This window comes from Felis catus, chromosome B4, assembly GCF_018350175.1.
Source record: "Felis catus isolate Fca126 chromosome B4, F.catus_Fca126_mat1.0, whole genome shotgun sequence".
Lineage (NCBI taxonomy): Eukaryota > Metazoa > Chordata > Mammalia > Carnivora > Felidae > Felis > Felis catus.
Window position 1 is genome coordinate 59,021,597 of NC_058374.1, and position 27,551 is coordinate 59,049,147.

At 37.7% G+C, this 27,551-nt stretch overlaps 1 protein-coding gene across 22 annotated transcripts in view; it reads right to left on the reverse strand.

The window, feature by feature from the left end:
- LMNTD1 (lamin tail domain containing 1) overlaps positions 1-27,551 on the reverse strand; it is a 533,991-nt gene that overhangs the window by 300,981 nt on the left and 205,459 nt on the right. For 3 of the 22 annotated variants that reach the window (XM_045061575.1, XM_045061569.1, XM_045061566.1), the window contains exon 4: positions 14,409-14,444. The exons of 15 other annotated variants lie outside the window; for them this stretch is intronic. The gene's annotated coding sequence lies outside the window, so the exon portion shown is untranslated. Of the gene's footprint in view, positions 1-14,408; positions 14,448-16,632; positions 17,214-27,551 lie in introns of those variants that run through there. 4 more of the 22 variants (XM_023256867.2, XM_023256861.2, XM_045061563.1 and 1 more) reach the window with 2 other exon arrangements.

Here is a 27,551-nt window from a genome sequence, read left to right on the forward strand (position 1 = left end):
TTTCATTAGCTTTCAGTCATTATTGTTTCAAATATTTCCCTTCTCCTTTTCTCTCTTCTCTCCTTCTGGTATTCCCATTACATTGATGTTGGTGCACTTAATGGTGTCCCATGTTTCTCTGAGGTACACTGTTATTCTGGGATGACAGTGGTTTTGTCAGGACTCTTTGTCTCTTTCCCTGACCACACCCAGTTGTTAAGCTCCACTAATTGTAGGCTGACTGCTGTGTTGTTTTCAACAGTGCTTTGTGTCATAAATCACTTCATAGACTGATCCAATCAGAATTTGACACCTTTGAAGGGATAATTCCCAAAGTCAGTGTATGAGCTTTGTTCTGAGCCCAGGAGGGCTTTTCCCAGCTGTCTCTTCCCAGCTCTCTGGAAAACTAGCTGACCTACATCCAGTTTAATGCTTATCACCAAAGAATCTATCAGTCTCCTCCTACTTGGAGGAATTTTGCCACAACTGCCACTGCTTTTGAATCACTTTAGGCTTGAACTTCTCTACACTGTTGCAAATGAAGTGAATCCTTTGAGGAATGATTTCAAGTTGTCTGTTTTATGGTCTGCTTTTCCTCCTAGGTAAAATCTCTGAGCCATGGCATTGATATTAGGGGTGGAGACAATGATGCAAATCTCCTTGAGTGACTCCCCACTTTAGGAGTTGAGCACTCTGAGGGACAACAGCCCTAGGTCTGCTCAGCTGGCTTCTCTCAGCATGGAACTTCTATTCCACACGACAATGAAAGAGCAATCAGAGTCTCCATATTCTCAATGGTGCCATGTTCAAAGTATAGCCTCCATCCCGTGAGTGGGCTGAGTGGGGGCTGGGTAGGAAAAAGATACTAACCTGGGACTTAGCCTCAGCAACAGGTAACTGGAAACAGATGAGAAATGCTTAGGCACTGCTCCTCCTGAAATGATAGCCCTCCAACTATGAGCTAACCGGAAAGTGAGCCCTGTGTTTAAGATAGTACCATTCTGGAGTTTCCATCTCACTGAGCTGAGAGTTGGGAGATTGCGGGTCTTGGTTCAAATGCCACAGACAATTGCAGTTCTTACCAAGTTTTGGTAGATTTTCTTGAATAAATGTGTCTTTATTTTGCTATATGTTCTCTGGGTCATTTCCAGAGAGACCTTAACTGGTTGATTTAAAAATAATTTTCACTAGTTTCCATGGGGAGTGGATCTGTGGAACTCCTCACACTGTAATGACAGAGGTGGAACTCTCCTCCAAAGTAAGCTTTCAAAACGTAAGTGAGATCATACCACTCCTCTGCTCAGAATCCTCCAATCTCTCACACTCCCTAAGAAGAAAAACTGAAGTCTCTAAAATAGCCCAAAGAGGGTCACCTGGTGGCTCAGTCGGTTAGGCATCCGACTTTGGCTCAGGTCATGATGTTGGTGAATTCGAGCCCTGCTTCAGACTCTGTGGTGACAGCTCAGCGTGAGTCTGGAGCCTGGAGCCTGCTTCAGATTCTGTGTCTCCCTCTCTGTTCCTCTCCTGTTCATGCTCTCTCTCTCTCAAAAATAAATGAACATTTTAAAAAAATTTAATAAAATAGCCCAAATGACCCTGTAACCCACTTACCTCTGACAACCTCTTTGACCTCATTTTGTGCTTTTCTCCCCCTTGCTTACCTTGTTCCAGCTACTCTGGCCTCCTTGGTGTCCTCAAACCAAGTTTGAGGTTTGCTGATGTCAGAAAACTTATACTACTAGGCTTCACACTTGTTGTTCCCTCTGCCCAGAATGCTCTTCCCCTTGATGGCCACAAAGCTAACCCTCTCATCTCCTTCAAGCAATTATTCTAATATCACCTTTTCAGTGAAATCTACCCTGACTATTCTATTTAATATGGAATCCACTCCTGACCCTCCCAGCATTCCCAATCCCCTATCTTAAAAATATTTATAGTATGGATACCTTTTAACATGTTATACAATTTGGTAATATATTGAAGTTTATAGTTTTTATTGTCAGTCTCTTATAGTAGCATGTAATAAGCTTCAGGAGGGCAAGGATTTTTGCCCTTTTTGTTCACTGATATATTCTGATTATCTACAACAGTGCTGTCACTAGCAAATGCTAAATTAATAATTGTTGAATGAGTACTGATTTGAAGAAATAGTGGAATTGGGATTTGATCAAGAGATCATGCTTTTAATCACAAACCTATGTTGAGACCACTTTCAAACTTTAGGTCCTGCTTAAATAAAATTCATGGGTTCAAATAATATTTTACAAATATTTATAATCATAATGAGTTCTTTAAAGTGTTCATCTTTAAAATGTTCATCTTTAAAGTGCTTGGAGAGCTTCAGATGACTGATGTCATTGGCAGGCATCTTTGCAGAAATACAAACCATAATATTTAGGAAACAAAAAGGAGAGAAACTTGAGGTCAGATTTTATAATTATCCAACAGAGTGAAGTCTATGCAACCATGGAAGATCAGATTTTAATCTATTTCAATTTTTAATTGGTATTTGATTGGTATTTAATTGGTTTCCATAGAATTTCTTCAGTGATAAACTAGGATTTCATATCATTAATGAGGTTTCCTGACAATAAGGATTTGTTTGGACAGTTTTTGTGAAACCTAATCATTTAGTAGCTTAAAATTTTGTGGCAAATATCATCATTAGAAAGTGTAAACCAAGGTCCAGTATCCTTTTTTAAAATGTATGACTCTGAAACTGGAATAAAAAGGAAGGTTGGAATTTTTTTCTATGCAGCTAGGCCTTACTGTGGATGTTTAAAATAAAATTCATGGGTTGAAATAATATTTTATAAATATTTTTCAGTATAATGAATTCTTACAGCAAAATAAAGTACAATTTTCCAGGTCATCTTTTTTTCTTTTTTAAGACGAATATAAAATCTACCCTCAAGTTCTCTCCTTCTTGTTTTTCAAATATTATGGTTTGTATTTCTGCAATGACTTCAGTCACCTGAAGTTTTCCATGCAATTTAAAAATGAACATGAGGGGTGTCTGGGTGGCTTAGTCGGTTGAGTGTCCAACTCTTGATTTTTTTGGTTCAGGTCATGATCCCAGGGTTGTGGAATCAAGCCCCATGTTGGGCTCCTTGCTGAGTGTAGAGCCTGATTAAGATTCTCATTCATTCTCTCTCTCTCTCTCTCTCTCTCTCTCCCTCTCCCCCCCCCACCCCTCGCCCCAGCTCGCACACTCACTGTCTCAAATAAAATAATAATATAATTAATAAAAACAAAAAGAAACTCAAAACAATTCAATAAAAATGAACATGAAAGAACTCACTATGTTGCAAATACCAATCTGCCTTCTTCCTTCTTGCTCATACAAAGTTTAGATCTCTATCTAAAGCCTCTCTGCACAAATTTCTCTACATGACTGTCCCTAAAGCCTAGAATTTTGTGAAACTCTTCTTCCTGGAGAATTCTACTTTCTTAGTGATCTAAACAAATTATGATAGTTGTTCTTTACACTGCTCAAAGACACTGACCAGATACACTAACCTCTTCACTTTGTAGACTTTCAGTCTAGATCTGTATTCCTCAATTTGGCTGCATATTACAGTAGAGAGTTTTTTAAATGCTGATAGCCAGGTTGAAACTAATATAACTCTATATGTTAATTATACTTCAATAATAAACAAACAAACAAACTGATGGCTGAGTCTCACTCTTAGATTCTGCCTTAATTGATTAGAATGGGGATTGGTACAGATATATTTTAAAAGTTCCCTGGTTGAATTTACTATGCAGCCAGAAATTAAACCTGTAAGTCTAAGAAATAAGCCTTGCAGGGCCCTGAGGAACTATAATGTTGGAAATTACTTTTATCTTCCATATTTACACTTTATCTTAGCATGGCTTGATCCAGTAATTTTGATTCTGAAACAGTAACAGAATGCCTGCAGTCTGGTAGACACTGCATTTTGCTAGCAATATGGAGCTGAACATATCTCCCACCTTCATGTAGCTTTGGGTTAAAGTATAATAAAGGGCAAGACAGACATTGAACAGAAAGTCACAAATGCAAAGAGTGATCACAACAGACCTTCACATCTATAGGAAAAATCATTCCTCTTCACTCTACCTCTAGAACTTGGGTATAATGAGGGATATACTTGGTAAGTATGCATGGGGTGTTTGAATGATGTCAAGATACAAAAACTATTGAGTGTGACTGATAAAGGAAATCATTTCAGTTAATAAATTCTCCCTTTCAATGAAAGTGCATTAGCAAAGATTCTTTCTAACCTTAGTGTGAAATGCTTTAATGAGACCTTTAGTTCTTCTTATCACTTATCTACTTATACAGGTAACTTGCATAAAAGGGATGATAGGACATCTGACTTCCAGAAAGATATTTGTCCTTAGGAGTTTGTGGATACCAGAAATCAATGATTGTCTGGAAGAAGAAGAAAAGCTGAAGGAGGTGAGGGGGGAATTCACCATCTGCTCCTTGATCTTGCCTAACTTAGTGTCTTCACACCATTACTTAGAAGGCTCTCCTCCCAATCTTTGTGCAGCTGGCCCCTCTTGCCATTCAGATCTCAGCTCAAATATCACTATATTAAAATGTATCTGAAATTTGTTTTAATTAGGAATGGCAGAACACAGAGACATGGAAATAACGATCATGAAGAAAGAAGATTTTTATATTCATAGGTCCTTAGAAATAGGAGGCATGGCACACAGGGGAAGCACCAAGGTCAGTCAAGAAGCAGAAGGGTGAGGAGAAAGTATGGACCTAAGCATTTGTTATCACTGTCATAGGAAGAATGGGCAAGATAGTGTGGACAGCTGAATAAGTTTAAGATTGGATGGTCTGAATAATTTTAGCAGTCTTTGGGCTATAGGCATGGTTCCTAGTTGTCTGATACCTGGTCTTGATTCATTTAGAACAAGGAAATAGTGTCCTGGACTGCAGGACCCTGATAAAAGGAAATGATGAACATACAGACTCAGGATTGGTTGGCTGACATATCAAGAGCATCTGCTATCTCCAGGAATTAGTTCTCTCCAGGATTTGCAAGTCCTCAAGATGCCAAAACATCATAAAACACAGAAAATAAAAAGCATGAATATTATAATAGCCTCAAGTAGGCTTTCCCCTGATCTCCCAAATTGAAGTGATTAGCAGTTACACTTTATTCATCATTCTGCTTTAATTCCCCCAAAATACTTCTTCTCTGATATTTTTTTTATTTCTATAATGGCTTGTTTATTTTCTCCTCCCATTAAAAGAAGAACACTGTTCATCTTGAGAACATGTAAAATATTCATTCAATATTTGTTGAATTAAATGTGTGCTTTCTTTTCTTCTTAGACTTCCCATTTCCACTTCCTCTTCATTGCAGGTGTTATAAGAATCAGCACAAATTTAACACAACAATCATGAGCTTTCTCTATTTCCAGTACCTTCAGAACATTGTTCCTATAGAGCCACAAAGGTTAATGGTGTAAGGGTATGAGGAGAGAAATGAGACAGAAACTTTCACAGCTCATAGAAGGCAGAGATTGATGGGTCTGTTGATGGCAAAGGGAAGGAAGGGATGGTAAGAGAAAAGTTGGCAGTCATGTGGTGTCACTTGAAAATTTTTATTTTATTTAAATTTAACTTCATCCATTCATTTTTATTCAAAAACTCCTTATCGATAAGCTGCCTCATGCCAGGAAACAAAAAATTCTCTAATTCATCCAGAAAAAAAAAAAACACATCATTAAGCTGCTTCTCTATACGTTCTGTGCTAGACATAGAAGAATATTGTTTGGGTCTCACATTAAAAGAAAGAAATAGGGGCACCTGTGTGGCTCACTCGGTTAAGCATCTGACTCTTGGTTTTGACTCAGGTCATGATCTCATAGTTCGAGAGTTCGAGCCCCATGTCGGGCTCCACACTGACAGCACAGAACTTGCTTGGGATTTTCTTTCTCACCTCTCTCTCTGCCTCTCTTTCTCTCAAAAAAAAAAATTTAAAAAAATAAAATAAAATAAAGAAATGGAAAACTAAAGATAGTCCCAGAAGGCACAGAATGTATTCAAATACACTTAAGACAGCTACAAATGTCAAAAAGACATATTTGCAAATGGACTCAATATTAAAAAAATGAAGTTTGTAGCAGCGCTTTCAACAATAGCCAAATTATGGAAGGAGCCTAAGTGTCCATCAACTGATGAATGAAGACAATGTGGTTTATATGTACAATGGAATACTACTTGGCAAAGAGAAAGAATGAAATCATGCCGCTTGCAGCAATGTGGATGCAACTGGAGGGTATTATACTGAGTGAAATAAGTCAGTCAGAGAAAGACAGAGATCATATGTTTTCACTCATATGTGGATCTTGAGAAACTTAACAGAAGACCATGAGGGAAGGGAAGGAGAAAAAAAATAGTTACAAACAGAGAGGGAGGGAGGCAAACCATAAGAGACTCTTAAATACAGAGAACAAACTGAGGGTTGATGGGGGGTGGGAGAGGGGGAAATGGGTGATGGGCATTGAGGAGGGCACTCGTTGGGATGAACAGTGGGTGTTGTATGTTAGCCAGTTTAACAATGAATTATATTTAAAAAAAGACACACAGACAAAAATGAGACTTTTGAGTTTTCCTCCCTGCTACATAGAACATCCAATATCTATTTGTTGAATGAATGAATTACAGAGGAAAAGGAACGAAGGTTTGACCAGCATAAAATCCTTGTAGAGCTAAACACCTTTTACTTAGTTAATAAATGTTAGGATTAATATTACAAAAACACAGTGGTTCAGTTTCTCTTATTTGTTTTTAGTGGTAAAAAAGCAAATGATTAAGAAAGTTATAGAACTTGGCTAAGGCTCCCAATACATTCACAGTTAATTTTTAGAATAATACAAATTACATAAATCAGAGTCTTCACATTCAGCAACTATATAAATAGGTCTAAATTCCCTGGAGAGTAAGATAAATGTTGTTATGTTTCATTGTGCATGTGTGTATGATTGGCTGTATAACAGATGCTGAGAAAAATGATATCCAGAAAAAGAGAACTGAACAATAGTTGTACAAACATCAGTAATACAAAGAAAGTAAAGGGAGAGGAAAAAGAGAAGCCCCAGTTTACAAACACAGCCAGTCTAGATGAATGGCCTCAAAGGGACTCACTCTAGTCAAGATGCACAGATCTGCTTCTAATAGGCCCCTTGGATACTGAGAGCAGGCCTCTGATGTATGAGCTGATGCATCTTTATTTGCATATTAAATACATAAATAACCAGCAGTGCACAGAAGAGATAGGGGAGCAAATAGGAACACAGCATTGAAGGGCATATTCATCTAGTTAAAAACTCACTGGAACACAACCAGACTCTAGAGCATACAGACTCATCTTTTTGTAACAAGGACTGAATCCAAAACAAGAGCAATGCACGGTCCTCACCTGCCCAACACAGCATATGGGGCTAGAAGACAACTTGCAAATCATTTGTGTGACTCTCTCTTTCACTCACAGAAAATTAAACTAAGGCAGGCCAGACTGACTCTGATAACATTAAAGCGTAAGTTACGAACCATGCTATAAAAAAGGATGAATGAGACATGACACTATTAATGGACTTTGCCATTTATAGGGAAAGGGGAACAAATGAATAGTGAAATTCTATAGAACATGATGAGTTAAAAGATCCAGGTTTGTACTGCAGAATCCCAAAGGAGGTGTAGCAGAGATGTAGACTATGGGGGAAGGAGGTTGTCTAGTACTGGGCCACAGGTAGTATAAATTCAATCTAAGACAGCTTAATTTTCTCTCCCCGCCCCTGTTCATGGGGAAGGTTCACTTTATGTATTTGTTAGTTCACTCTATGCATTGTTTCTGTCTACATTATGCTCCCTTTATAATTACTAATCTGGTGCCAGGTTGCCTATTTTATGACTAACTCAGAAACCCCATGGAAAGCCACCCTTAAAAATTTCTCAAGATTCTATGTAGGATCTGCCATGGGGTAACAGCATTTTCCATCCAGTTTCTAGGGCAGTTCTGGCTGAGCCCCTTCCTCCAGTTCATCTTGAAATGAGATTAGGCCCAGCCTTTCTCTTAGGTAGGTGAGTGATTTTCTTCTCTGTTTATAAAAAATAAAACAGAGTCATGGTTTTATAACAACATTTATTCACTCAAAGTTCAAGCATTAACTGAGCCAAGTCCTGTATGAGTTTAAAGGTGTTCTGATCACCAATTCTGGTGTGTGTTTGTGGGAGGTTTCCCCCACCAACAAGCAATTCTTGGACATCAGCTAGGTGTCTACAATTCAACTCAATTCTGACACTATCAACTGGAGATAGTATCAGACTCCCCTGGTTAGTGGTTAGTGTTCAGTCCTATAAGACTGCCCTCCACCTGCCCCCACTTCAGATGTCAATTTAAAACTCAGATTCTCATCTAGACTTCTAACCAACCAACTATAGAATAGAAGTCCCCTGGGGCACCTGGGTGGGTCAGTCAGTTAAGTGTCTGACTTTGGCTCAGGTCATGATCTCATGGGTTTGAGCCCCATGTCGGGCTCTATGCTGACAGCTCAGAGCCTGGAGCCTGTTTTGGATTCTGTGTCTCCCTCTCTCTCTGCCCTTTCCCTGCTCACACTCTGTCTCTGTCTCTCAAAAATAAATAAATGTTAAAAAGAATAGAGATCCCAAAGACCCCCTCTTTGAGTTCAAATAATGTGCTAGAGTGGCTCAAGGACTTAGGGAAACATTTTACCTACTAGATTACCTACTGGTTTATTATAAAAGGATATAACTCATGAATAGTCAGATGGAACTGATGTATAGGGCAAGGTTGTTGGAAAGGGTACAGAGCTTGCATGCCCTCTCCGAGTGTGCTACTCTCCCCCTATTACCACACATTTACCAAACCAGAAGCTCTCTGAACCCTATACTCTCGGGTTTTTGTGAAGGCTTCATTCTATAGTCATGATTGACTAAATCACTGGCCACTAATGATTAAACTCAATCTACAGTCCCTTTCTCCCCCAGAAGTGAAGAAGGTGGGACTGAAAGTTCCAACCCTTTAATCACATGATTGGTTTCTCAGGCAACCATCCTTAATAGCTTTCTAAAGCCACACACTGACATAACAAAAGACGCCTTATTGCTCTCATCACTTAGGAAATTCCAATGGTTTCAGGAGCTCTGTGCCAGAAGGACAAAGACCAAAGTTTACTTAATACATCACAGTATCAGTAGGTAGAAGGGTGGGGGTAGATACAGCAACACACAGGACAGGCAAGTTCTGTCCTCCGGGGAGGACTTTGGTGGGAGGTGGCCTTACCTAGTGGTTCAGATTAGACACTGCAGCCACACTATCTAGGCTTGAATCCTGGCTTCTTCTCTGTGACACTAGGTAAATTTCATCATTTCTCTAAACTCAGTTTCTTTGTCCATAATAATAATACCTATTTCATAAGATAACTGTAAAGATTTTGTAAAAATTAATCAATGTAAAGCATTTAGAAAAATGTTAGGCTCATGACAAGTCTAGTAACTATTATTATTATTATTATTATTTATTATAATTATTTTTGAAAGAAAGAAAATTAGCAATTAAACCAGCAAAGTAACATTAGATAATGAAGTATTATAAAGGAAATAGAACAGGATTATGAAAGAGAAAGTGATTGCGAAAGTTACTTTACTTTGTGTCATTAAGGAAGGCCTCCCAGAGATGTGGCATTTAGCTGAGCCAACCAGATCAGGAAACAGCATTCCACGTAAAAGGAACTGTGGTGCAAAGGCCTTAAGGCAGGATAAGGCTTAAAATATTCCAAAAAGAACAGGCAGGCAGTACAGCTAACAGAGGGGAAGAATAAAAGGTGATGAAGTCAAAGAGGTAGACATAGGCCAAATCACAAAAGTCTGATAAGGACTAGAAATAGGTTCTTGTTTCTCTCAGTGGATGGACCTTACACAGAGCACACAGCCTTACTAGGCACAGGTAGGTATTAGACAAGGGAGGTTAAATGCCACTTTCTGTTTTCCCAACCCTCAGGGGATGAGAAAAGGGATATTCCCCAGGCAAAAAAGGGATTCAAAGGGTAAAGCTTCTCACCACTCCAAGTGGGGTACAAGCAAAGAGGGAGAAAGTATTGCTATAAGGGAGGGCTGAAAATTCTCCAAGAGACTAGACTGAGTGAGGGTCCACAGTCCACCAATGAGCCTACATGTAATAGCCACAGTGCAGCCTGGACCGTAGCCTGTTGACTCAGGCTGTGCTGGAGAGCTGGCTGAATCCCTCCATGAAGAAGGCAGGGCTCAGGGGCAGAATTGCTCACATATGAGTAACTCACTGTTTCTTTTGAAATATGGCTAAAACCAGTCAAACTAAATTCGAACTTCAGTATTACACTCAAACTGCCTCAAGCATTGTATTTAAGGCTTATGGACTTTGATTAATTTAGGAGGTGAGACTCCCACCTCCAGAAAAGGTTTATTACCATGTAGTATTTATAATATTTACTTAGGGGAAGGATGCTCCAGATCCCATAAGCACGGTAATTATATAATTTATCAACTAGGTCAGGACACTTTGGAGAATGAAAGGAGGTGTTACTAATAATAATCTTAGAACAACAGTATAAGCTAAGACTATCTTGGACAATTTAGGACTTTCTAAGACAAAGACCAAGGGAAGGACTTGAGATTTTATTTAAATGAGGTGGGAATCAGTGGGTTTAATTGGGGGAATTACATGGTCTCATTTATATTTTCTAAAGATCTCTCTGACTTCTGTGTGAAGACTGGATTGTAGGGGCCCAAGAAGTAGGGAACATTTTAGAAGGGTTTTGCAATGGTCTAGGCGAGAGATGATAGGGGTCTGAACAAGGGTGGAGCAGGGAAGATGGACAGAATTAGTATAATAAATACTTTTGAGGTAGAGCACACAGAACTTACCAATGGATTAAAGTCTGAGGAGGAAGGAGGCTAGGGTCCAACAGCATGAGTTAACAGATGAAGTTGACATTTACTGAAATGCAGGATTTTTTATATGTCAGCAAAACTGTGTGTCATATCTTTAGCTTGATTGGGTGCAAGTAAATAACAATAACAACAGTAATAACCAACTTCTTCTGATTGCTTATGCCAGATACTAAGCACTTAACATGTACTGATTTAATCCTCATAACAACCTATGAGGTAGATATGATCATTTTCAACATTTTACAAATGAATGAGCTATAGCACAGAGAGATTAAGTAACTTAAGTCACACAGCCAGTACATCATAGAGACAGCATTGGGTTTTATTGATTTGGGAGCTCTGATTCCAGATGCTGCCTCTTAACCCCATGCCATACTGCCTGTCTGTTTGACCCCAAGATTCCTAATTCTAATCACTGGCTTCCTTAGTGGCTTGCTGTTTTAAACAAGGGTCTCAAGTGATAGAGTATGAGTTGGCTCACCTCCAAAATACTCATTGAGTTTGGAACACATGCATGCCCCCCTTCCCCAAAGATACTCAGAAAGAAAGTCACTGAAATCAGAAGGTCATGCACTCATCCTAAATGGGACTGTGATTCCACAGAGTAAGCAAACAATCCTGTATGTATTGTAATTTATGAACTAGGAGGAGGCATGTTATATTCCTCTACCTCATTTTACTCATTTGAAATAATGGGAAGTACTTTGCATTAATTATCTGGGAGGGAGCCCTGTATGTACCATAGTTTAAAAGACTGTTCTGGAGTCAGATTCCTGGGTTCAGATTCTGGCTCACCACTTGTTAGCTAGGTGAGTTTGGTATATTACTTAACCCCATTATGTCTGTTTCCCCATCAGTAAAGTGGGAACAATAACACTATGCCAGAGACTGCCTAGTGTTTCAACAAGTCCCTCTCCTTCTGTCCAAAGAGCTAGACTGTATTTCCCAGCTTCTCTTATACTCTAATGTAGCCAGATGATGCTGGCTATTAGGAAAGGGGAGGAGTGATGGATACCACCTTCAGCTCTGGTGCATATAAGCCTTCCAAGTTACACTCTATGCTCTCTCTTTCCTGACTGCTGAGTGAATACAGAGAATTTAGAAGAGGACTCTGGGCCCCCAGAGGACTGTAGAGCCACAGACTAGAAGGTGTTTGAGTCTCTGAATGACCTCAAGGAAGACCTCCTGCTAGATAGGACTATTCACTTTGGACTTTGTATAAACCAGAGTAAGCACTTACTGTGTGAAACTAGTGAGGTTGGGGGTTTGTTTATTAGAGCAACTTGAATTACTTACCTGAATATATATATATATGTATAAAAATGCACACACACACACACACTCATAGGGTTACTTAAAGCACTAAAGTATCTACAAGGGAGTGGTGTAAATGTGCTCTCAGAACGTTCAAGAAAAAGTATCTCCATCATTCTTTTTCTAAACTCTTTGTCACAGCAAGAGGATGATGTAGACCTCATCTGAAATTGAAATCATGGTTCTCCATGTAAGGCATCTTTTTGTGACTGACAGCCCAGTCTATTTGTACACAAAAATAGGTGTAAGTAGATTATATACAATGAGCAAAATAGCAAGGAGGTGAGCAAATGTGACTAGGCCCATTGTGTTTCTTTTGGGTAGAGTCAGGCTTACCGGTAGCACCCTGCAAATCCTACTGGAAGTGGGCAGAACAGAAGATTTTAAATATAATTGATTATATCATATAGAATCTGACATGTATGTTTAGAAACGGAAATCATTCTTGAGGGATGCTTAGATTTCCCTTTGAAAATCTTTTATTAGTAAAGTCAAAGTCCCAGAAAAACTTCAGAGATTCAAGAGAACATTCAGCAAGTGGTCAGTTACAGTTCCACTCAACTGGAATATTTTGCACAAAATGAAGACTTAAGTGACTTGATAACTCCCTTGTAGATTTACTTACTTCTACCTGCCCTGACAAGTTTTCTTTAGACTCTTACTGGCAAATACATCTCTTGAACTTTGATTTTGATTTTTTTCCAGTTCACCTTCAGGCTGTTAAGATGTTGTACTCCATCATCCTCATTCACCATCTCTTATCTCTAACATATCACAAATCTCATTGTATGATACGGCATTGTCAGCAGATACACTGCTTAGGTGACACAAAGAATACTTCATGGATGTCTAAAGTGGCCTTGTAGATAAATAAGTCTTATCAGCTCAAAGATATTCATTTACCCACAGACATGTCTCATCATTGGAAATTTTCCAATGTATTAAAGTGTGTCTGAGACAGTAAGCACCAAAACAAAGAACCCATTACAAAAGCTTGTAACAATCATACTGATATAATCCTAAGGAAACCCTGGTCACTTGGCTCAGTCCCAGAGGGCTGTTAAATTCAGAGATATGTAATCCAGACAGGACATCCAATGTTTATATGCATATTTCAACATCTTTAAAGAGGAAACATTACATAAACAACAAAACTTATTAAAATCCTTTCTTTTCCTATTTTATTATGCCCCAAGGCCCTGGAAGCCACTTTCTTTCCTTCCCTAGAAATTGCTTATGCTTCCACATCATTCTGTCATCCAGATTTCTTTCTTTATATAATTTATTTCTTTATGTAATTTCTTCACAGAGCCCCCTAGCAAAAGATGTGCCTTGCTACAGACCACTAGACACCAGTTCTCTTCTGGGCTCTTCTTTTCTGTAAAAAATCCATCTGCTTTGGTTTGGGCCTTCCGGTCTAATCCTCATTCCATCAATTTTGCATCATAAAAGCCTAAAGAATTGCCTGGAATTGGTGGAAACTTCCTCTATATTCAGGGAAAGATAGGGAATTGAGCAGGCCAAACCACAACCTTCCTCATATGTTAATTATTTTTGTCTTATCACACCTATTAAGAATTAGACGGTGGAACAATGTCCTAAAAGTGTACATGTTGCCTGTATAGGTTCATTTCCAAAAAGCCTTCCAATTCAAAAGGAATGCTTTGGAGAAAATAGAGACAGCCATTTGCTTCTGGTAAATGATTCAAGAAGTCCAACATGATAGCACCATCTCTCAAAGGCTTCGCACAGCTGAGCCTTAGGTAACATAAAAAGTCTCCGTCTGTCGCCTAGTAAAAGAAGAATAGCTTATTCTCCTACTGGGACTAAATTAAAAGATGTGGCTGTTTCATCATATTTAGCAGCATTCCTATAATGCACAAAAGCTTCTGTGGCACTGATTAAAGGAGAAAATATCATCTGGCTGGTAGAAAGGATCTGTAACTAAAACAAAAGTATTCTCACCCTTGACTAAACATTTACTGTCAACAATCTGTCTTCTGTATGTGCCCAGGAAAACAACACTCCCAAACACACACACATAAACACAAATGTTCTAGTCACAATAAATCTGCTCTAAGAAACAATTACCTAGGAATAATTCTTTGCCTTTTAAGCTAAATGCTTTATAAATGAACATCAGGATTAAACATACCTCCTCTAAGTAGTGGAGGTCCACAGGTCACTTATGCTGCTGGTTTTCAAAAGATAAAAAAAAAAAAAAAAGAAAAGAAAGAGGGATTATTTTCTTAGCCCTTATTATGGTCATTATGTTGATCATTATTTCCACAAATAGATTTCATTAATCCAAAATTAACTGTCTAGACTCTCTACCCTAGGCTTCAATTTAGGGAAGGGCATAGGCCTGATATTCTTTGTGCATGTGTAACATCCTCGCTGTGGACAAGGAATCTCTCTGCACCTTGATCTTCAAAAACTAGAATGAATTCATCTAACATAGGCATTAATTATAACACAACTTCTCTTTCTAGGATTTTACATCTTAATTTAAGTGAGATCCAAACGTTGGGAAACTTTGGATAAAAGACTTCTGTCTTTCTTGTGATAATATAAATATTTCTTTAAACTATAGACAAAGCATTTTTATTTTGCTTCCTAAGCTGTTAATACCTCCAAAAGGAAGAAATACCAATCTAAAATATGTTAACATTATTTATACAATGTTATATGTCAATTATATTTCAACAAAGCTAGAAAAAATACGTTAATGTTTTTCCTATTCAGGAAACTGTTACTATAATTTATAATTATAATTATTTCAGTTTAAGTCTTACACATTTTTGAAATGTTTCCTTTGTGAAATAACTTAGGAAAGAAACAGAAAAGACTATGATAAATGCATTTAATAAATATTACTCTAGTTTTCTTATTTTCCAATGGCTTGAAACAGTATTCCAAATCTCATTCATTCCTATTAATATTAACTATCCTTATGTAAAGTGGGGAACTTGTTTGTACAGGAAAAAAAGAAAAATCTAATTAGATGTTATACTTAGTAATTTCTTAATCTTGAGGTTTGCTACTCTGTATTCTTCTATTTCATATACCATTTAAAATTTCTCAGTATTTTTTATGGGTCTTTTAAATCACATTGTTTTATTTTTGTATCTTAGAAAGGAAGGCTTTTACCAATTTAATTTGTTATTTATTGTCCCAGCATGGCAAAATCACACCTACAGATGCTTATTAAAATTATCTAAAGATAAATCACAAACCTTACATTCTGTTCACATTGTAATGAAATGAATATAAAAGCAAAATTGGGTTTTCCTTCTAAGTCCTATATTTGGAGTGGAGCAAGGCTCACATTAGAATAATGGAGACAGTCTGGAGCCTCACACTGTAAAGAAGAGGGGGGTTTGGAAGCAATCCCAAAGGAAAATGATAAACATGTTCAATTATTGAAAAATACATCAGATGGGAAAAGCAACTGCTCTTGCTTAGCTTAGAAAAGGGAGCGTTTTTTCACACATGGTTCCCAAGCATATGAAGTGCTGTTATTAAGAGGAAGATAATTAGCTCTTCTCTCTCTCTATCTCTCTAATTAAAACAGATGCACAAAAATATTTGTAGGAAGCAATTACGTATAAAATTTTTAAAACTGTATGTTTGGACCAAAAGCTGAGTTAGATTAGATGCGTCATGAAGAAAGGTAGGAAATAAAGCTGGCCCTATGAAAAATCATCAAACAAGAGGCTTATTTCTATTCTCTGGCTTTTTGTCCCTCTATACCAACTCAGTAACCCTAATCTTCCCATTCTGTAAGGTACCAAAGACCCTTGTTATTTTTTTCCCCCATCCCTATCAAATCTATCTCAATAAAAGATCTGTTAGGGGCACCAAGGTGGCTCAGTTGGTTGAGCAACCAACTCTTGGTTTCAGCTCAGGTAATGATCCCAGGGTCCTGGGATCAAACCCTGTGTTGGGCTCCCCACTGAGCATGGAGCATGCTTCTTGAGATATTCTCTCTCACCCTCTGCCCTTGTCCCCATCTTGCTCGCACACACTCTCTCTTTATACATATATATATATATATATATATATATATATATATATGGAACATAAAATAAAAATATATAAAAAAAGATCTAATAAAGTAATCCATATTATGGTAAGTAACTTAGATTATTAACACTTAAACATATTAGTCCTCAGTTCAGCACAATAAATATTTTTGGAGTTCCCACTGAGTATTAAGGTTTGTATTAGGTTCCTTGTATACTATTTCTGAGAGTCTAAATTGGTATAACCACTTTTAAATGCAATTTGACATTTTTAGTAAAGGTAAAGGTATATAAATTATAAACCAGTAATTCTACTCCTGCATGCATATCCAAAAGAAAAATCACGAGATTTACCATAATCCCTGAAAGGCTGCTGCTACGCCATCACGCGAACTTTTTCTGGGGTGGGTGGGCACCTGCCGCAGTCTCTGGACAGCGACAGCAGGACGGTGGAGCGAATGTTCCCGGGGTGGCCGGCACTCCCGCCATTGCTCAGGGAGACCCTCGCCCAGAGGGTTTGAGCAGGTCAAAGTGCAGCCCCTCGGAAGTGAGGGGTTGGAAAACAGCTCCATTTGAGGTAAAATTCGAGAGGGAGCTGCCACCTGGTAGTCTGAAGACTTGGTCACAGACTGTAGAAGTGGGAGTGGACGGAAGCCAGAGACAAAGGAAGGGTGCTTGATTGCGGGTCAGGAAGAGCACAGAGTTCTGAAACTAGAGCCGGGTAGCTGGGTGATGCCATTTTCGCCCCTCCGGCGCATGCACATACACGCCTACAAACACCACAACAATCCCCCGAGTAAATTAAGCAGCGCCATCTAGTGGAGAATGGGGCCGTTACACTAAACCCCGCACAACTGGACCAACGCTGCTCTTGAGGAACACAATTCTCTCCGCCAGCTTAGTTTATGGATTATAAAGTGCTTCATAGTTTGACTTCTAGGGGAAACTGGATGTAATTTCAATCTTATTTCATTCTGTTCGCTGGTGCATCTATTTATTTTTTTCCCTTTTTCTTTTCTTATTCTTGAATACAGAATGGGAAAAATTATTTTTATTTTTTGTTTTTATAAAAAAGATTTTTCTTTAATTTTTTCTACTATATTTTTCACTTTTTTGTAATTTTTAAAAATTCTATTCTACGTTCATCATTTCATTTTATTCTATTTTATTGTATTCATTTTTTTCAAATTTTTAAACGATTTCCTTTGTTTCTCTTTCTTTTCTTTTCTTTTCTTTTCTTTTCTTTCCCTTTTTTTCCTGTTCTATCAAGAATAGAGATCAACAACCAGACCAAAACACACCTAGGATCTAGCATCTTTTATTTGATTTTTTTAATGTTTTTAATTATGTATTTATTTATTTACTTAATTTCTTTTCTTCCTTCAAAATGACAAAACAAAGTAATTCACCCCAAAAGAATGAACAGGAAGAAATGAAAGCCAGGGAATTAATCAACACAGATACAAGCAATATGTCTGAACCAGAATTTAGAATCATGATAATAAGAATACTATCTGGGGTTGAAAATAGGTTAGAATCCCTTCTTCTGAGATAAAAGAAGTAAAAGCTAGTCAGGAAGAAATTTAAAATGCTATAACTGAGCTGCAATCTCGAAAGAATGCCATGGTGGCGAGGATGGGTGAAGCAAAGCAGCAAATCAGTGATATAGAGGACAAACTTATGGAGAATAATGAAGCAGAAAAAAAAAAAAAAGGAGACTAAGGCAAAAGAGCACGATATAAGAATTAGAGAACTTAGTGACTTATAAAAAAGTAATAACATCAGAATCAGAATCATAGGGGTCCCAGAAGATGAAGAAAGAGAAAAAGGGGTAGAAGGTTTTTGTGAGAAAATCATAGTGGAAAATTTTCCTAACCTGGGGAAAGACACAGACATCAAAATCCAGGAAGCACAGAGAACTCCCATTAGATTCAAAAGAAACCAACCATCAACAAGGCACATCATAGTCAAATTCACAAAATACTCAGGCAAGGAAAGAATCATGAAAGCAGCAAAGGAACATAAGGCCTTAACCTACAAGGGAAGACAAATCAGGTTCACAGCAGACATATCCACAAAAACTTGGCAGGCCAAAAAGGAGTGGCAGGATATATTCAATATGGTAAATGGAAAAATATGCAGCCAAGAATTCTTTATCCAGCAAGGCTGTCATTCAAAATAGAAGAAGAGATAAAAAGTTTCCCAGACAAACAAAAGCTAAAGGAATTTGTGACCACTAAACCAGCCCTGCAAGGAATTTTAAGAGGGACTCTCTGAGGGGAGAAAAGACGAAAAGAAAAAAAAAAAAAGACCAAAAGCAACAAAAACTAGAAAGGACCAGAGAACACCACCAACATAATGGCAATGAATTCATATCTTTCAGTACTAACTCTAAACGTCAATGGACTAAATGCCCCAATCAAAAGACGTAGGGTAAAAGAATGGATAAGAAAAAAAAAAAAAAGACACATCTATATGCTATTTACAACAGACCCATTTTAGATCTAAAGACACATTCAGATAGAAAGTAAGGGGATGGAGAATCATCTATCATGCTAACAGTTGCCAAAAGAAAGCTGGAGTAGCCATACCTATACCAGATAATCTAGATTTGATAATAAAGACTGTAACAAGAGATAAAAAAGGCAGTATATCATAATTAAGGGGTCTACCCACCAAAAAGATCTAATAATTGTAAACAATTATGCTCCAAATGTAAAATAACTCAAATATATAAATCAATTAATCACAAATATAAAGAAACTCATTGATAATAATGCCACAATATTAAGGGGCTTCAACACCCTACTTACAGCAATGGAAAGATCATCTAAACAGAAAATCAACAAGTAAACAATGGCTTTGAATGGCTCACTGGACCAGATAGACTTAACAGATATGTACAGGACCATATTTTATCCTAAAACCAACAGAATACACATTCTTCTCGAGTGCACATAGAACATTCTCCAGAGTAGATCACATACTGGGACACAAATCAGCCCTCAGCAAGTACCAAAAGATCGAGATCATACTGTGCATAATTTTAGACCACAACACTATGAAACTCGAAATCAATCACAAGAAAAAATTTGGAAAGATAACAGATACTTGGAGACTAAAGAACATCCTACTAAAGAACGAATGGGCTAACCAAGAAGTTAAAGAGGAATTTAAAAAGTACATGGAAATCATTGAAAATGATAACACCACAGCCTAAAACCTCTGGGATGCAGCAAAGGGAGTCATAAGAGGGAAGTATATAGCAATCTAGGCCTTCTTAAAGAAGAAAGTCTCATATACACAACCTAACTTTACACCTTAAAGAGCTGGAAAAAGAATGGCAAATAAAACCCAAGACCAGCAGAAGACAGAAAATAACAAAGATTAGAACAGAAATCAATGCTATTGAAACAAACAAATAAAAAAAACCCAAACAAATAAACAAACAAACAAAAACGCAGTAGAACAAATCAATGAAAGCAGGAGCTGGTTCTTTGAAAGAATTGACAAAATTGATAAACCCCTTGCCAGTATGTTCAAAAAGAAAAAGGAAAGGACTCATAAATAAAATCAAGAATGAAAGAGGAAAGATTACAACCAACACTGCAGAAATATAAAGAATAATAAGAGAATATTATGAGCAATTATATGCCAATAAATGGGCAATCTGGAAGAAATGGACAAATTCCTAGAAACATATAAACTGCCAAAACTGAAACAAGAAGAAATAGAAAATTTGGACAGACCAATAACCAGTAAAGAAATTGAATTAGTAATCAAAAATATCCCCAAAAACAAGAGTCCAGGGCTGGATGGATAGCTTTCCAGGGGAATTTTATCTAACATTTAAGGAAGAGTTAACACTTATTCTTTTGAAGCTGTTCCAAAAAATAGAAATGGAAGGAAAACTTCCAAACTCTTTCTATGAAGCCAGCATTACCTTGATTCCAAAACCAGACAAAGATCCCACTAAAAAGGAGAACTACAGACTAATTTCCCTAATGAACACAGAGGCAAAAATCTTCAACAAGATATGAGCCAACTGGATTCAATAATACATTAAAAGAATTATTCACCACGACCAAGGGAGATTTATACTTGGGAGGCAGGGCTGGTTCAATACCTGCAAAATAATCAATGTGATACATCACATCAATAAAAGAAAGGTCAAGAACCACATGATCCTCTCATTTGACAAAATACAGCATCCTTTCTTGATAAAAACTCTCAAAAAAGTAGGGATGGAAGGATCATACCTCAAGATCATAAAAGCCATATATGAAAGACCCACCATTAACATCCTGAATGGAGAAAACCTGAGAGCTTTCCTGCTAAAGTCAGGAACAAGACAGGGATGTCCAATCTCGCCACTGTTATTCAATATAATATTGGAAGTCTTAGCCTCAGCAGTCAGACAACACAAAGGAATAAAAGGCATCCAAATCAGCCAGGAGGAGGTCAAACTTTCACTCTTCACAGATGACATGATACTTTATATGGAAAACCCAAAAGATTCCACCAAAAAACTGCTAGAACGGATCCGTGAATTCAGCAAAGTCACATTCCTAGACACCAAAAATGAAGCAACAGAAAAAGAAATCAAGGAATTGATCCCATTTACAATTGCTACAATTTACTTTTTGATGATTTACTTTTAACACAAAATAATTGATGTAAAAAAATAAATAGGGGGTCCAGTTCAAAATGGTGATGTGAGATGATCATAAACTCACCTCTTTCTATGCACATATGCACACACCAAATTTGTAGCTATATATGGAACAATTTCCTCTGAAAATAAACCCTAAAAAAACTAAGGGAGAGAGACCCCTTCACATTCAAAGCAGAAAGGAAAGGCTGAGACACATTCTTGCCATAAGCCCCAACACTGGTGTGGCAACCCACATTTGGGAACAGACTCAAAACCAGGAGCTTCTACCTGAGGAGTGAAGGGTTCATACCCCACATGAGGCACTCCAACTTTTGAGGCTCCACCTGAGAGACAAATCCCCAAAACACCTGGCTTGAAGACCATTGGGGCTTGTGCCCATGAGACCCACGTGGCTGTGGTGAGCTATGGAACAGCTTTTAAAGGGCTCACCCACAGATTTACCTGCCCCAGGGCCCAGTGCAGAAACAGCCTTTGAAAAGAGTTCACCTAGACTTTGTGTGAAAGAGTCTCATTTCCTAATTTTGAAGCACTGGTCTGAGGTGCAACAGCCTGCTGAGATACTCTTCAGGGACAGAGGCTGGTAGGTGACGTCTTCCTGCTCATGCTCTGCCTTGCTAAAACCAGTAGGTACTATCTTCTTTTCCCCTTCTTTTTTTTTTCCATTATTTTTTTCTTCTTTTCTTTTCCTTTTCTTTTCTTCTTTTTCTTTTCTGTTTTCAGTGGGAACCATTGTTGTACTTCCCCTCTGCCTCTTTCCAAACAGTACTCACCTTTTTTGCATTCTCCTGCCGCTGCACACAAGAGTGTCAGTACCTCTCGAAGGGGAGCTTCTACCTACATCTGGAGACCCAGTTTTGCAGCTGCCATCCAGGGAACACCCTCTGATTGGCTGGCCCTGGAGACCAAGGTAAGCTTGCATTCCTGTGTCCCACAGGACTATAGCAATCAGAGATTCACTTCTTGGCAGAATATCACTCCCAGGGCACTGCAGACATAGCAGGCTGAAACACACCCTGGTCTTCCTGAGAAAGAGGCCTATTTGCATCCAGGCACTTTGGCCTGAGGGGCAGGCTTCTGTTTTGGCACATCCAAGCCGGTGGATGCATCTTTGCACACTCTCTCTGCCTTGCTCCACTTTGCCTGTGTCTTCCAGAAGGAAGTTTATAGCCTTCTCTGGTGCCTTGATTTTTATGGCTTCTGCGCTACATTGCTTGGGTCTGACGGCCACTGGTACCTATGCTAGTAGGCCCCAGAGGACTATAACCAACAGAGAAATAATTCCTAAACAGCTACCACTCCCCAGGGCACATCAAAAGGCAATAGACCCAGAAGCTCAATCTTTCTATGAAAGTGGCTTATTAGCTTATTGTTAGAGCTGCAGTTCGGACAGGGGGCAGGCTTCTAATTATACCTAAGGGCTAAGTATAAATTTTTCTCTCTGGAACATTGGTCACTCAGTCAGTAAATAATAAGAAAGTGACACTGATTACTTCAAGTCAGAAAATGATAAACTTTAAAGTTTAGGAGATTTCAATCAGTGGTTCTCTTTTAATTTTATTAATATGTATAAATGTGGAGGAATTTGTGGTCCCTGTGTCCACAGCTCTAGGAAGCAGGAAGGACATATTGTGAGGTCTGGACTGTGGAGAAGTATGGAGATGGCAGATGCAAGAAAGCTCATGAGAATTTTTTTACTTCATTGGGAAAGTCAGAATATAAACCTCTATCAATTGGTCAACTAATCAATTCATTGATGCATATGTCAATGTACAAACGTGAAGCTGGTATTCATATGCAAGGAATAGCCACAGACATGTACTGACGATAACAGTGGAAGATGCAACACAAATCTCTCATTTTTAATACCGAAATTTAAATCTAAATAAAGATGCTGCTTGAGTTAGTCTGTAATCTAATATCTAGGCTTTATCCTAAATATCTAATATTAAGAAGTCTGAGCTATTGGGGTGCCTGGGTGGCTCAGTCGGTTGAGTGTCCGACTTCAGCTCAGGTTGTGATCTCACAGTTCATGGATTCAAGCCCCATGCTGGGCTCTGTGCTGACAGCACAGAGTCTGCTTCAGATCCTCTGTTCCCCTCTATGCCCCTCCCTCACTTGTGCTCTCCCTGCCAAAAAAAAATTAAAAAAGAAAGAAATCCGAGCTGTTATTCTAATGTTAATGACAGCAAAAGTTTTGAATGAGATATATAACAAGTGCTTAGTACATTTTACATATATTCTCCTATTTAACCCTCAACATTTTCATAGCAGATAAATATTGCTATTATTCTCAGCATTTATTCAGCAAGGTCACAGAGCTGGCAAGTAGTAAATTATAGACTCAAATACATGACCTCTGGCCTCTCAGTTGCTTTTCTTCTCAGTTGTGCCATGCTGCCCCAGTAGCACTGAACTTCTACTTTAACAACCAACAGCCTGATTACATTCTGGTAAGCCTAATGTTTTCCTGTTTCCAGGTGGAATAATATGTACTATGTGTTTTCTAGGGAAAGAATAGTGGTGTTGAGGAAGAGACACCTCTGCCTTCTGAGAAACTGCTTAGAAATTTTCCAGACCATGTCATGGAAATAGCTTAACCTCAGACCCAAGACATTTAGGTGAGCCAGGATGGAGTGTTCTCTGAGAGGAAAGGGTCAAGTAAATATTTCATCCCTTAGATACAGTCATTGTCCTTTTTGTGTCCTTTGGCCTGAGAGAGCACAGAACAATGAGGTCAGCCAAACAGATGTGAGGGCAAAACTTACCATGTGCTAGCTTTCTCCAGACACTATAATGAACATCAAAGACAGCTTTGAAGTTCAAAAGGAAAAGTTATTTAGACTGCCTGAGGGTCTGTTAACCTGTGAAGAGCACTACTTCCTTGGCAGTAATGCTACGTTTTGAAGCGGGGAGTAAAGAGTATAAAGAGACAAATTATTGAGAAAACTGACATCTCAGCTTCTAGCTTCACTGATCATCCCACAAAACAGTAAACTCCATGAAGACAGCCAGTTCTTTACTGTCTACCTAATGCCTAGTTCAGAGCAGGTAGTATATAGATAATAATTATCCATATGTTCAATTGTGTTTATTAATGCAGATTGAGTGAATGATTGATAGAGCATATATTATGTGCTTCTGTTATAAATGCTAGAAACACAGAAGTGGATGAACCAAATTCCCTGTTAATGAAATTAACAAGTCAATGTAAATATATATTATGTTAGGTGGTATAAGTGCTAATAAGAAAAATAAAACAGAGTAAGAAGAAAGAGAATAAACATAACAGAGTGAGGAACTAGATAAGATAAGACTGTGATGAATAAAGATGTCTCTACTAAGGGGCATTTGAACAAAGAGCTCTGAAGGAATTGAAGGAATGACTGTGTAGATATGGAACAACATCTAGCATAATTAATGATTTTAATTTCATAATCTCAATGCCTCCAGTCCTTACCTGCTTGGGTGTAAGACGTCCAGGGTCTCCCTTCTGGGACTATCTAGGAATCTAGGTGCATTGTCACATGTTCTTGAATTAGACTTGGTAACTGGCTTAAAAGTCTGCTCCATACATGTAACCACATAGTATTGGTTTTTATATCACCTAGTGAGTACATTTCCTTTTCTGCTTGCTGGTCATTTTCCTAAAAGGTAAATAGTAAGAGACTATTTTCCATTTCTCACATCTAAGGGAGCTTTTATAACATTACATATAATTGAAAATAAATTTGAAGTTTTGACTTCAATTTGAACTCTTTAAATCTGTCCTGAAGGAGTACTAAAGAAGTTTGAAGTCATATATTTAATCATGTGGACAATTCAAGTATTGGACAATGCATATTGGCTGCTATTGACCAGACATTTAATTTATGTGCTGATTTTTATAAAACCTCACTCTAAAGGCCAGAAGTACAATGTCCCAGGACACGACAGTAATAGTAATAATAGTAATAGTTGGAGCCAGCAGAGGAGCGGCCAACCTGGAGAATCCATAGGCATGTGGTCAAGTTCTACATGACTTTCCCAGAAACAATGCATTCATGTGTATGATCAATCTTTATTTGATTCAAATCTAGCAAACATTTATTTAGCACTTTCTCTATGCAAGACCTTATGCTAACTGTCTGAAGGGTTTGCAATTTTAAAGAATGAAATTTTGATCTCATTGCACCTCTGGTTGCTGCCACTGTCCTTTCACAGGGTCTACTCATGCCATGGATTTTACAAATGTAATGCACATGTGTTCTTGAGTTACGTAAACAGTTACATTAATAAATCTGGAATGTTTTTGAGTGACAATTAGCCCCTAACAGATGAATTCCCAATTCTCTTCTTTACTCTAATGCTGAATGTTTTCATATTTGGACATTGACCGAAGTTCTATGTCCAAAAACTTTCCACCTCAATTGGCATGTTTTTAAGTACCAGTATAGATACATTTAGCTATATAAAGAGAGTGTATAAAAGTTAGTGTATAATATGAGTGGAATACAATATATATTTGTTCACTTATTTAAATATTCAAGAAGGATTGTTTATCTATGAAGAATTTACTGAAATTTATTTGATAGGCACATGATATCAACAGCCCATCTCAGTGTTTTTCATCTTTTCATGATAAGCAAATGACAACAACATTTAAATATAAGGATTCCCATTCCAATAGTGAGAAGATATGATTCCCAGGCATGCCTCACTTGTGGAAAGGTGTGTGGAAGATTGAGGGTACACTGGTAATGTTTCACAACATGATGATAAAGAATTGGTTTCTGGGAAGAAAGATGCCACAAGAAAGGTTAAGGTGCAAGAGAGATAACACTGCTATATCCCATGGTTACTCAGTGGCTCAGCCTCTCTCATGGGTCACTTCAGAGGGTCAAAACCCTGTGTCTGCCCTGTGAGAGTACAATGTTATTATAATAAGGGAGATTCATTTATAGAACACATTCCAGTTGATCAAAGTCCAGAAACACTGGGTCCAGGAATTATTTTGGAAGTTATACTATATATTTTCCCCTCAAATTGTAGCTAAAGTATTTACCATGCTACTTTTTGAATTCTAAAAAACAAAACAAAACAAAATGTGCACATTGACTATAGAGTAAAAATTCTCTAGCATACCAATACATGAATCTCAACTTTAAGCACTATGTAGAAATGATGCAAACAAGCCTTTGAATATGTAGATGCTGCTAAACTGGCATTAGTAGGAAATGGGTTTTGACCTATTATTATTTGGTCACATTGAGATGCATTATGGTCTTCTGTTCACCCATTCTGAGGAACCAATGTGAGATATTGGACTTAATTAGGAAAACCATATATTATACATGTTCCGTGAGCCAAGTCTCTTCCTATAGGCTCCAATAGAACACTGTTTGGTGGTAGGCTGGTAAATACACTTTTAAGGGTGAAAATTTATTAGCAGAGGTCTATATGGACTGTCTAGTGTGAGAATGTCTTCAAGAAGAAAACAAAACTAGACTTAAATTAGCTCTGTTATTTATTAGCTGTATGCTTTTGTATAAATTATTCTAGTCTCTCTTTTACCTATAAATTGAGTTCATGGTATTTATCTCACCTTGTGGTTTATATAATATGAATTGAACATAGAGCCCCAAATAATAAATTCTCAATAAGTGTTAGTTTCCACATTCCACTGAAGATCTACTTGTCATAATATTTCTAAAAATAGTTCACTCTGACTTCTATGTCTGACCAAGAAGGACTAAAAGGATATGTATTTGCTCTCCTATTTAAACAACTTTGAAAATGGACAAAATATATGAAACAACAGGACCTGACACAACAAAGACAATGACGTTAAGAAAAAGAAAATAAGCAAAGTCAGCCCAATAATTGCTGCAGCTTACTCCTTTGAAGAACATTTCTTGGCCACAGCATAGAGAAGGGAAATACAGGCAGAGTCTGGCAATCTCCCTGAAGTAAGGAGACAGAGCTAGGAATCTGGAGAAGTCAAGGTGGTTACAGTTTCCAGGGCATTGTACAGGAAAGGAGAAAGCTGTACAGAGAGAACTCTGAGAACTGCAGAAAGTCCCTGTCAAGAATTCAGTTGAATACTGATTAAGCATGTGTACAAAGAAACTATCTATACTGGATAAAGATCCAGTAGAAATTATTAGAGGGACAGTGTCTGACACTCTCAAAGGGGCAGGAGTAATGCCAACCCAATAGCCAAAATAGAAAACTATATGATCCATGGGGAATGAATTAGAATACTCATAAATATTTTGCCTTAACAGTGGAGAAAATTAACCTTGGATTAAACTCGCTCTGGTGCCTCTTAAACTTTGAAAGAATGGTCCAAAAGGATCATCTATTTCCAAATAACTGTCCCAGAACAAAGCTCAATAAATAATTACAGGAACACAAAAATATCCAGCACTTAAGTAGGAAAATTACACAATGTCTATCATGCAACCAAAAATTACAGGGTATGAAGAGGAGAAAAATAAAATAATCAATCAAAACTGATTCAGAAATGACACAGGTATAGAATTAGTCAACAAAGGCATTAAGTTATTAATTCTAGTTATGTCTTATATGTTCAAAAATATAGAAGAACAATTAAACATAT